The following is a 12,354-nucleotide window of genomic DNA, read 5'->3' as shown; positions in this document are numbered from 1 at the left end:
AGAACAAGAACAAGTCAAGGATGCTTGTTTGCCACTTTTATTTGACTTAGTACCGGTGAGGAAGGAGACCCAAGCATCTAAGATCACCTCCCTCTTGACTTCCACGCTGCATTTCAATAGAAGAAAAGGCTGGCCAACTGGCGCCTCCTAAAATGGCCTTCCTATAGGCTGGGCGTGGTGGCTCACACCTGTAATCCAAGCACTTTGGAGGCCAAGGTGGGTGGATCACCTGAGGTCAGGAGTTCAAGACCAGCCTGACCAACATGGTGAAACCCCGTCTTAAAATAAATAAATAAATAAATAAATAAAATAAAGTAAAATAAAAATTGCCTTCCTATAGATAGCAGGCATGGTGTGGGGGAATCTCTCTGGAAGGCATTGTTTTTACTTAAAAGATCAAACCCCCGCCCCACTCCTCCTCCATCAACCAAGACCCTTTCACTTGTTATTTCTAGAGTTGTAAACCCAAGACCCTTTCACATGTAATTTCTAAAACTGTAAACCGAAGACCCTTTCACGTGTAATATCTAGAGTTGTAAGCCTATATAAAGGCAGAGCTTCTCTTTGTAAGATGAGCTTCGCTGTTAGACAAACATGTCGCCTCACTCCCAGCCAAAATAAACCACCTCTTCTTTTCTAGTTCAGTGTCTGAGAGGTCTGTTTCTCAGGGCTGCTCCTGCTTCACTGGAAGTCCTAGCCAAAGCAATTAGAAAAATAAGTAAGTAAGTAAATAAATAAAAGTAGTTAAATAAATAGCATCCAGATTGGAAAGAAATATAAAACTATCTCTGTCTAGAGACAACATGATTATATATGTAGAAAATCTTAAAGACTCCACAAAAAAACTGTTAAAACTAATAAACAAGATAAAGTAGCAAGATTCAAAATCAACATGCAAAAATCAGTAGTTTCTATATACTAACAATGACTAGTCTGAAACATAAATTAAGAAAATAATTCCATTTACAATAATATCAAAAAGAATAAAACAGGAGTAAATAAGGAGGCAAAAGACTCATAGGTTGAAAACTAAAAACTGTTGCTAAAAGAAATTAAAGACACAAATAGACATTTTGTGTTCATGGACTGAAAAACTTAATATTTTGAATATCTCAGTACTACTAAAAACAATCGAAAGATTTAATGGAATCTCTGTGGCATTTCTTTTTTGCATAATTAGAAAAAAAATTATTCAGAAACTTATGTGGATTCTCAAGAGGCCCTAAATAGCCAAAACCAATCTTGAAAAACGAGGAGGTCTTACTCTTCTAGATTTTGAAGCTTACTACAAACTACAGTAATCAAAAAAGTGTTGTACTGTCATAAAGACAGACAGATAGCCCAATGGAATAGAACAGAGAGCCTAGAAATCTTCACATACCTGATCAAATGATTTTTAATAAAAGTGCAAAGACCGTTCAATGCGGAAAGGACAGTTTCTTCAACTAATGGTGATGAAAAACCTGGAGCTCTACATGCAAGAAAATGAAAAAATTGACCCCTTCTATCATATGCAGAAACTAAATCAAAATGGATTAAAGACCCAAATTTATGCCAGGTGCACTGGCTAACACCTGTAATCTCAGCACTTTGGGAAGCCGAGGCGAGAGGATCACTTGAGGTCAGGAGTTCGAGACCAGCCTGGCCAACATGGTGAAACCTTGTCTCTACTAAAAACACAAAAATTAGCTAGGCGTTGGGGCACATGCCTTTAATCCCAGCTACTCAGGAGGCTGAGGCAGGAGAATCACTTGAACCCAGGAAGTGGAGATCACTCCACTGCACTCCAGCCTGGGCAGCGGAGGGAGTAAATGAAAGAGCTAAAACTGTAAAACTCTTAGAGGAGAACATAATGGAGAAGTTTCATGATATTGGGTTTGGCAGAGACTTCTTGATGTAACACTAAAAACATAGGCAACAAATGTAGTAATAGAGTAATTAAGCAAGAGAAAGAAATACAGGGTATCAAAATTGGAAAGCAAAAAGTCAAATTGTCCCTATTTACAGATGAGATGATCTTATATATGGAAAAACCTAAAGATTCTACCAAAAACTCTTAGAACTGATAAATTTAGTAAAGTTTTAGGATACAAACTTTACAACATACAAGTATCAGTAGTGTTCCTATATTTGAACAATAAACTAGCTGAAAAACAAAGGCAATCACATTTACAATAGCTACAAATAATAATAATAATAATAAAATACCTAGGTATAAATTCAACCAGGGATGTGAAAGACCTCCACAAGGAAACTACAAAACACTGATAAATGAAAGAGCCGGGTGCGGTGGCTCACACCTATAATCCCAGCACTTTGGGAGGCCAAGGCGGGTGGATCACAAGGTCTAGAGATTGAGATCATCCTGGTCAACGTGGTGGAACCCCGTCTCTACTAAAAATACAAAAATTAGCTGGGCATGGTGGCGCATGCCTGTAGTCCCAGCTACTCGGGAGGCTGAGGTAGGAGAATTGATGAACCCAGGAGGCGGAGGTTGCGGTGAGCCGAGATTGCGCCATTGCATTCCAGCCTGGGTAACAAGAGTGAAACTCTGTCTCAAAAAAAAAAAAAAAAAAGACATAAAAGAGTATACAGACAAATGGAAAAACAGCCCATGCTCATGGATTGTAAGAATTAATATTGTTAAAATGGCCATACTACCCAAAGCAATCTACAGATTCAGTGCAATCCCTATCAAAATACCAATGACATTCTTCACAGAAATAGAAAAAAAAAAGTCTTAAAAAACAATGTGGAGATGCAAAAGATTCTGAATAGCCAAAGCAATCCTGAGCAAAAAGAACAAAACTGAGAGCATCACACTACCTGACTTCAAAATTTACTACAAAGTTGTGGTAACACAAATCGCATAGTACTGACATTAAAACAGACACATGGGCCAATGGAACAGAATAGAGAACTCAGAAATTAATCCATATGTGTATAGCTAACTGATTTTTGATAAAAGCACCAAGAACACATATTGAGGAAAAGACAGTCTCTTGAACAAATAGTGCTGGGAAAATTGGATCTCCACATGCAGAAAAATGAAACTAGACCTCCACCTCTCACCTTATACAAAAATTAACCCCAAATGGATCAAAGACCTAAATGTAACACACAAAACTATAAAACTACTAGTAGAAAACATAGAGGAAATGCTTCAGGATATTGGTCTGGAAAGACTTCATGAGTAAGACCTTAAAGACACAGGCAACAAAGGCAAAAATAAAAACATGGGATTATATCAAACTAAAAAGCTTATGCACAGCAAAATAAATAACACAGTGAACAGACAACCTGCAGAATCTGAGAAAATATTTGCAAGCCATTCATCCAACAGGGGATTAATATCCAGAATACACAAGGAACTCAAACATCTCAACAGTGAAAATAAAACAAAACAAAAATGACAATTAAATTTAAGAATGGGCAAATTGGCCAGACAGGGTGGCTCATGCCTGTAATCCCAGCACATTGGGAGGCCGAAGCAGGTGGATCACAAAGTCGGGAGTTTGAGACCAGCCTGGCCAACATGATGAAACCCTGTCTCTACTAAAAATGCAAAAATTAGCTGGGCACAGTGGTGCATGACTGTAATCCTAGCTACTCAGGATGCTGAGGCAGGTAGGAATTGCTTGAACCTGGGAGGCAAAGGTTGCATTGAACTGAGATTGTGCCACTGCACACTCCAGCCTGGGTAACAGAGCAAGACTCCCTCTCAGAAAAAAAAAAAAAAAAAAAAAGAATGGGCAAATGATATGTTTAAGACATTTCTCAAAAGATGACATACAAATGGCCATGAACCATATGAAAAAATGCTCAATGACACTAATCGTCAGAGAAATGCAAATCAAAACCACAATGAAGTATCATCTCATCCCAGTTAGGATGGCTAAAATAACAAATCCTGGCAAGCATGCAGATAAAAGTAAACTCTAATATGCTGTTGCCCGGAGCCGGAGTGGATGACGCTGGGACGCGCGCTCGGGCCCTGAGGCCGCAGGAGCTCGCGGAGCGGCGATTAGCAGGCGGCCTGGCGGCCCTTGGGGCTCAGAGCGCGTGACAGCCTGGGCCGGGTGGGCGCCGCGATGGAGGCAGAGGGACTGGACTGGCTCCTGGTGCCGCTGCAGCAGCTGGTGTCCTGGGGCGCGGCCGCGGCCATGGTCTTCGGAGGGGTGGTGCCCTACATCCCGCAGTACCGGGACATCCGCAGGACGCAGAACGCTGATGGCTTCTCCACCTACGTGTGCCTGGTGCTGCTACTGGTCAAACATTTTGCGGATACTATTCTGGTTTGGAAGGCGCTTTGAGTCCCCGCTGCTGTGGCAGAGCGCCATCATGATCCTGACCATGCTGCTGCTGTGCACGGAGGTCCGAGTGGCCAACGAGCTCAACGCCAGGCGCCGCTGCTTTGCAGCATCAAGATGGTTCTCATGTGGACGAGAGGCGACGCTTTCAAGACGGCCTACTTCCTGCTGAAGGGTGAGCCCCTGCAGTTCTCCGTGGGCGGCCTGCTGCAGGTGCTGGTGGACCTGGCCATCCTGGGGCAGGCCTACGCCTTTGCCCGCCACCCTCAGAAGCCGGTGCCTCACACCGTGCACCCCGCCAGCACCAAGGCCCTCTGAGGGTGGAGAGGACGAGGATGTGGGACCGCCAGCCTTGGGCACTGGTGGGCCCTGACCTCCCCACGGGGAGGGTGGGTGCTGTGGCCCCTGCAGGTGTAGGGGAGATGGGGTCCTGGTGTCAGGGTCTCTGTCAGCCTCTGCGGGGTCTCTCTGGGTGGGCAGTGGGGGTGGGGCTGGGATGCTGTTTGTGCTCAACGGGGTCGGCCAGGGTGGATCTGACCCCGAGGTCTGGGTTTCGGGTGTTTTTAGGGTGATATAGAAAGCAAATGTTTCTTCTGTTTCTTCTCACGAAACTCCACCTGAGCCCGAGGTACACGTGGGGAGGGGGAAGGCAGCCCACAGGACCCTGCTCCAGGTGGACATACGGGCCAGCAGCCTCGAGCCATGAAGCTGAGGGACGCCTCGGGAGACCCACAAGTCCTGTGAGCAGAGCCCTCAACCTCGAAAGACCCTGGCCAGACCCCCTGCTTGGACTGGGGTGGCCTCTGCTGCTAGGGGCCGGCACAGGGGCAGGCCGGGGTTTTCTCTGCCTGGCACGAGTGGAAAGGCAGCTTGGGGACGCAGGGTCACCTGCTCCTGCTTTTCTGGCGGTTGGTGTTTCCTGGGCGGTCAGAGCGGCTGCTCCCTGAGGCGCAGCCAGGCCCAGGCGCCCTGAGGCTCCTCTGTGTCCAGCCCGGCAGGGCATCGCCAGAGCAAGCTCAGGCTGCTCTTGTCAGAGCATCTGCCTCTCCTCGAGTCCTTGGGGACGTGACAGATGTCAGCGACCGTCAGACAACGTGGAGGCCCTGGTGGGCGAAGGCTGAGGGGTCCGGGCTGAGGCTGTGCAGACGCAGCCCGCACGCCACCCCTAGGCTCCTCTGGCAGAGATCCCTTCCTTCTGGGCGCCGACTGCTCCGCCAGATGCAGCTTAGCTGTCTGTCTTCCAGGAGAGAGATGGCCTCGGTCCAGGAAGTGGAGGGGGCTGGTCCTGGCTGATGGCCCCTCGCCCTGCCGTCCTGGGATTTTGGCCTGAAGCAAATTCCTGAGTGGGGGTGCGGGGCCCTGCCGGGTCCTGTCCCCTGTCCACTGCCCGCCCCCGTGTGCCGCCTCCTGCAGTTCTGGCTGCAGTGGGAGCCACTGGTCTGACCCTTGTCACCCCACGTTCTGCCCCCATCCCATTTTCGGTTTAACTCGAAGTCACACCGTGTCAGCAGCACTGCGCTGACTGTGGCCGGCCCCCAGGCCTCAGAGCTCTGGATGCTTCCGTGCGGCCCCAAAAGGCATCGTCTTCCCTTCCGCGGGCGGAGGGGCCGCTTCTCACAGCCATCTGAACTCTATGCCGGGCGGTGGCTGTGGCCGTGGGGAGATGCTCCAGGCTGCCTCCTCCTCCTGAGTTTCCTCAGAAAAACTTGAATATCTGAGTGAGGGTCCTGCTTAGCTCTCTGGCCTGTGAGATGCTTCGAAAATTTTTATTTTTTTAAGATGAAGCAAGATGTCTGTAGCGGTAATTGCCTCACATTAGAACGTCACCGATTGCAGGCGCGGTGACTGCTGAATGTACCCCCTGTGGCGACTTGGAATCAATAAACCGTTTGTGGAAAAAAAATATGCTGTTGGCGAAAATATAAATTAATAACAGCCACTATGGAGAACAGTATGGATGTTCCTCACAAAACTACAAATAGAACTACCGTATGATCCAGTGCTCCCACTACTGGCCATTTATCCAAAGGAAAGGAAATCAGTATGTTGAGGAGACATCCTCATCCCTATGTTTATTGCAGCACTATTCATAACAGCTAAGATGTGGAATCAACCTAGGTGTCCAACAATAGACGAATGAGTTTTTAAATGTGATACACACACACACACACACACACACACACACACAATGGAATATTATTCAGCCACAAAAAGAATGAAATCCTGTCATTCACTGTGACATAGATGGAACTGGAGGACAGTATATTAAGTGAAATAAGGCCGGAACAGAAAGTGAAACACTGCATGTTCTCACATGTGGAAGCCAAGAAAAGTTAATGTCATAGAAGTAAAAAGTAGCACAGAACATATTTGGGGTAGAGAAGTGGGTATAGATAGAGAGAGATTTGTGAAAGGACACAAAATTACAACTAGCTAAATAAATGGAATAAGTTCTAGTGTTCTATAGCACTGTGGGATGACTATATTATAGTTAACAATAATATATAGTTTCAAATAGGTGGAGGATATTGAATATTCCTTTCAGAAGCTTATTTGTCATTTGTGTATCTTCTTCGCTGAGGTATCTGTTTAGATATTTTGCCAATTTTTTTTTCTTTTCAAGTCCTCACATCTCAGATATTTTGCCAATTTATTTTTATTTATTTTCATTTTTTAATTTTTTTTGAGATGGAGTCTTGCTCTGTTGCCCAGGTGGGAGTGCAGCGGCGCAATCTTGGCTCACTGCAAGATTCAAGCAATTCTGCGTTAGCCTCTCTAGTAGCTGGGACTACAGGTATGCACTACCTTGCCTGGTTAATCTTTGTATTTTTAGTAGAGATGGGGTTTCACTGTGTTGGCCAGGCTGGTTTCAAACTCAAATGATCTGACCTCAAATGATCCAACCACCTCGGCCTCCCAAAGTGCTGAGATTACAGGCGTGAGCCACTTCGCCAGGACGTGTTGTCAATTTTTAAATTGGGTTAAATAACAGTCCTTTGTAAGATATGTCTTTTGCAAATATTTTCTCCCAGTCTGAATTGTCTTAACATTCTTTTGATGTAATCTTTATATGTTGCTAGATTTGGTGTGTTAGTATTGTGTTGAGAATTTTTTCTTCCATTTTCATAAAAGATAATGGTTTGTAGTTTTCTTACAATGTCATTATCTGGTTTTTGTATTAGTGTAATACAGGCATCATAGAATATGTTGAAAAGTATTTCCTTCTCTTTTATCTTTTGAAAGAGTTTGGTGTTAATTCCTTTTTAGACATTTGGCAGAACACATCGGTGAAGTGATCTGGTCCTGTGCTTTTCTTTAGTCTTGGTTTTAGTGCTACAAGTCTTCCCTCTTATTTCCTGGTCAGTCTAGCTAGAATAAAGGTTTGCCAGTTTTATCAATCATTTCAAATAACTAGCTTTTGGGTTTGTTAATTCTTTTTTTTTTTTTTTTTAAAGAAATGGGCTTCACTAAGTTGCCCAGGCTAGAGTAAAGTAACTATTCACAGGGGCAATCATAGCACACTGCAGCCTCAAATTCCTAGCCTCAAGTGATCCTCCCATCTCAGCCTCCTGAGTAGCTGGGACTGCAGGCACATACCACCATGCCTGGCCCCTCGTGTCTTAAAATGAAAGTTAGATTATTGTTTGAAATCTTTCTTCTTTTAAAATATAGGCATTTATAGTTATGCATTTCACTCTAAGCATTACTTTTGCTGCATCCATAAGTTTTGGTATTCTGCATTTTCATTAATATCAAAGCATTTTCTCATTTTTCTTGCGTTTCTTTTCCTGACACGTTGGTTATTCAAGAGTGTGTTGTTTCATTTCCACGTATTTGCCAAATTTATTGTTGATTTCTAATTTCATCCCATTGTGAATTCTGGCACTCATAAAACCATACCCCAGAATGAGGGCATCAGAAACAGCTTCAGTAGAAAAAGTTTCTCTCTGATCTTCTCCTGCCCTCCTGTTTCTCAGTCCCATTCTCCACCAAGGCTAGCCAGAGACACCTAGCATCCCTCTTCCACAAGGCAGGTCATAGAAACCAGAAGCCCTTTTCCCCAAAGCTAGCTATAAAACCTAAAAATATGAATGCAGCCTTTCCTCTACCTTTCTGTGTAAAAACTAGTCATAAAGGATTATCTGACCTACCTTGTTTGATTGTAGGTCATAAGACTCCCATCCCTGAGAGGGCCCTGCTCCATATCCAGAAGGAAGGAATGCAGTACAGATCCCTACCACCATGCCCAGCTAATTTTTGTATTTTTAGTAGAGACAGGGTTTCACCATGTTGGTGAGGCTGGTCTTGAACTCCTGACCACAGGTGATCCACCTGCCTCTGCTTCCCAAAATGCTGGTATTACAGGCGTGAGCTACCACACCTGGCCCATTTCCCCACTCTTAGCATTAGGTCACACCCTAACATATGGTGGAGAATGTTTCATGTATACTTGAGAAGAATGGGCCTGTAAGCCCAGCTACTTGGGAGGCTGAGGCAGGAGAATTGCTTGAGCCCAGAGGTGGAGGTTACAGTGAGTGGAGATCATGCCACTGCACTTCAGCCTGGGCAACAGAGCAAGACTCCATCTCAAAAAAAGAAAAAAAAAAAGAGAGAGAGAGAGAGAAAAGAATGTGTATTCAGACTTTGGCTGGTGAACTCTTCTATAGATGTGTGTTAGGTTTAATTATGTTTTAGTGTTATCCTACTCTTTTATTTCCTTGTTTATCTTCTGCCTAATTGTTCTGCCCATTACTGAAAGCGAGGTATTAAAGTCTTTAACTTTTATTGTTGAAATGTGTATTTCTCCATTTAATTCTGACTATTTTTGCTTTATGGATTTTAGGACGCTGTTGTAAGGTGCATATGTGTATATAACTGTGTATAGAATTGTTATTCATTTTGTTGGATTTACCTGTCTATCTCTATAAAATGTCCTTCTTTGTCTCTGGAAACAACTTTTGTTTTAAAGTCTATTTTGACTAATAGGATAACTATTCTGATTCTCTTTTGGTTATTATTTGTATCTTTTCTCATCTTTTTACTTTCAGCCTATTTGTGACTTTGAATCTAAGCTAAATCTCCTTTGTGAGCTGTGTTTTACCTGAACAATAAAATAAAAAATTAAAAAATAAGGCCGGGCATGATGGCTAAGACCTGTAATCCCAACACTTCAGGAGGCCAAGGAAGGCGGATTGCATGAGCTCAGGAGTTCAAGACCAGCCTGACCAACATGGCAAAACTTTGTCTCTACTAAAAATACAAAATTAGCTGGGTGTGGTGGTGCATGCTTGTAATCCCAGCTACTCGGAAAGCTGAGGCAAGAGAATCGCTTGAACCCAGGAGGTGATGTTGCATTGAGCCAAGATCACGCCATTGCACTCCAGCCTGGGCAATGAGCAAAACTCCGTCTCACAAAATAAATATAAATAAAAATAAGAAGGCTAGGCTCAGTGGCTCATGCCACTCAGCATTTTGGGAGGCCAAATTGGGTGGATCACTTGAGGCCAGGTTTTCAAGAACCACCTGGCCAACATAGTAAAACCCTGTCTCTACTAAAAATACAAATAGCCAGGCATGGTGGCACAAGCCTGTGGTCTCAGCTACCCGAGATGCTGAGGCACAAAAATCACTTGAACCCGGGAGGCAAAGGTTGCAGTATACTGAGATCACCCCACTGCACTCCAGCCTGGTGACAGAGCAAGACTCTGTCTCAAATAAAATAAAATGAAATAATAATAATAATAATAACAAAGGATAGAGTAAATCTCCTGTAGACAGCATATTGGAGTTTTTTTTTTTCATTCTGCCAATCCATTCAGTCAATCTCTCTCTTTTGATTGGAGTGTTTAATCCATGTACATTTATTGTAATTATTTATAAGGTTGAATTTACACCTGACAATTTGCTATTTGTTTTCTATATGTCTTTATTTCTCTATCCCTCATTATTGCCTTCATTCGTGTCAAATAAATTTTTTCTAATGTGTTCCATTTTAATTCTCTTGTCGTTTATTTTACTACACTTATTTAAGCATTCATTTTTTTTGTAGACAGAGCCTTGCTCTGTTGCCCAGGTTCGAGTGCAGTGGTGCAATCTTGGCTCATTGCAACCTCCACCTCCCAGGTCCCAGTGATTCTTGTGCCTCAGCCACCCGGGTAGCTGGGATTACAGGTGTGCATCACCATGCTGAGCTAATTTTGGTATTTTAGCAGAGATGGATTTTTGCCATGTTGGCTAGGCTAGTCTTGAACTTCTGGCCTCAAGTGATCCACCTGTCTCAGCCTCCCAAAGTGCTGGGATTACAGGCATGAGCCACTGTGCCTGGTCTACTATATTTAAAAACATTATCTTCTTAATGTTGCTTTTAGGATTAAAATTAATAACTTATAACAATCTAGTTTTGATTAATACCAACTTTATTTTAATGGCATTTAAAAACTTTGGTCCAATAGCTCTGTTCTTTCCTTTATCTTTTGTGCTGTTATTGTCATACAAACTAATTTTTATACATAGAGTATGCATCAACACAGATTTATAATTATTGAATTATTGCTCTATGTGGCTGCCTTTTACATCAAATAAAAGAAAAAAACAGTTACAAACAAAAATACATTTATACTGTCTTTTACGTTTGCTTATGTAATTATCTTTACTGGTACTCTTTATTTATAGGTGTGGATTCTTATTACTATCTAGAGCCCTTCCATCCAGCACAAAGGTCTCCTTTTAGCATTTCTCATAGGGCAGGTGTATTAGTCCATTCTCAGGATGCTATAAAGAACTGCCCAAGGCTGGGCTCGGTGGCTTACACCTGTAATCTCAGAACTTTGGGAGGCCGAGGAGGTCAGAGTTCGAGACCAGCCTGACCAACATGGAGAAACCCCATCTCTACTAAAAATACAAAATTAAGCAGATGTGGTAGCACATGCCTGTAATCCCAGTTACACGGGAGGCTGAGGCAGGAGAATCGGTTGAACGGGAGGCGGAGGTTGTAGTGAGCTGAGATTGAGCCATTGCACTCCAGCCTGGGCAACAAAAGCAAAACTCTGACTCAAAAAAAAAAAAAAAAAAAAAAAAAAACTGCTCAGGACTGGGTAATTTGTAAAGGAAAGAGGTTTAATTGACTCAGAGTTCCACATGGCCAGGGAGGCCTGTAATCTCAGCACTTTGGGAGGCCAAGGCGGCAGATCACTTGAGGTCAGGAGTTCAGACCAGCCTGCCCAACATGGTAAAACCCTATCTCTACTAAAAATACAAAAATTAGCTAGGTATGGTGGCATGTGCCCATAATTCCAGCTACCTTGGAGACTGAGGCATGAGAATTGTTTGAACATGGGAGGCAGAGGTTGCAGTGAACCCAAGTTGCACCATTGCACTCCATTCTGGGTGACAGAGTGAGATGCCATTTCAAAAAAATTTTTTTAAATAAAGATGAATATCTTCAAGTTTATAATATTTGTCCTAGGTTGAGCTTCTCAGAAGTTTGAATTAATGCTTTTCCTCAAAATCAGGATACTGGCCAAGTGTGGTGGCTCATACCTGCAATCCCCCAGCACTTTGAGAGGCCAAGGCAGGTGGATCACCTGTGATTAGGAGTTTGAGACCAGCCTGGCCAACATGGTGAAACCCCATCTCTACTAAAAATACAAAAATTAGCTGGACGTGGTGGTGGGTGCCTATAATCCCAGCTTCTTGGGAGGCTGAGGCCGGAGAATCACTTGAACTCAGGAGGTGGAGGTTGCAGTGAGCCGAGATTGCACCAGTGCACTCCAGCCTGGGCAACAGAGTGAGACTCTGTCTCGAAAAAAAAGTCAGGACACTTTAGACCATTATTTGTTAATATATTATATCTGCTCTTTCTCTTCTCTCCTTTCGAGACTCCCAATGTGTATATATTGGCACAGTTGATGCTGTCCCACTGGTTCCTTAGTCTGTATTCAATTTCCTTCATTTTTTTTTCATTTGTTCCTCAGGGTGGATAATGTTAATTGATGTATTTTCAAGTTTGCTTATGCTTGCTTCTGAATGTTTAAATCTGCTGATA

At 43.4% G+C, this 12,354-nt stretch overlaps 1 pseudogene; it reads left to right on the top strand.

Moving 5' to 3' along the window:
- Window positions 1-4,091: 4,091 nt before the first annotated feature.
- On the top strand, window positions 4,092-4,532 carry LOC105724712 (solute carrier family 66 member 2-like; annotated as a pseudogene).
- Window positions 4,533-12,354: the final 7,822 nt, after the last annotated feature.

Source organism: Aotus nancymaae, unplaced genomic scaffold (assembly GCF_030222135.1).
Source record: "Aotus nancymaae isolate 86718 unplaced genomic scaffold, 86718_ANA_hifiasm-v0.15.2.pri h1tg000041l, whole genome shotgun sequence".
NCBI lineage: Eukaryota > Metazoa > Chordata > Mammalia > Primates > Aotidae > Aotus > Aotus nancymaae.
The sequence above is the reverse complement of the archived record's forward strand: the minus strand, read 5'-3'. Positions and strand labels throughout refer to the sequence as shown.